Here is a 215-nt window from a genome sequence, read left to right as displayed (position 1 = left end):
AGTGAAATGTGTGGTTGAGCATTGTCATGAAGAATGATTGGCCCTCTTCTTTTAACCAGTCTGTGATGGAATAGTAGCAGTTTTTTGTTCATTTTGACAATTTCATGGCAATATGCTTCTGCAACAATGGTTTTTCTAGGTTTTGAGAAGTTTTAGAGAATGAGTCCAGCAGTACACCACCAAACAGTTACCATAATCTTTTTGAAAAGCTTGGG

The 215-nt window shown here is 37.2% G+C and overlaps 1 protein-coding gene across 2 annotated transcripts in view; it reads left to right on the top strand.

Annotated features, from left to right (window-relative positions):
* LOC128251448 (uncharacterized) overlaps positions 1-215 on the top strand; it is a 9590-nt gene that overhangs the window by 5366 nt on the left and 4009 nt on the right. The gene's annotated exons all lie outside the window — the stretch shown is intronic.

Source organism: Octopus bimaculoides, unplaced genomic scaffold (genome assembly GCF_001194135.2).
Source record: "Octopus bimaculoides isolate UCB-OBI-ISO-001 unplaced genomic scaffold, ASM119413v2 Scaffold_193594, whole genome shotgun sequence".
Classification (NCBI taxonomy): Eukaryota; Metazoa; Mollusca; class Cephalopoda; order Octopoda; family Octopodidae; genus Octopus; species Octopus bimaculoides.
Note: the sequence above shows the minus strand (reverse complement) of the source record. Positions and strands in the feature narration are given on the sequence as shown.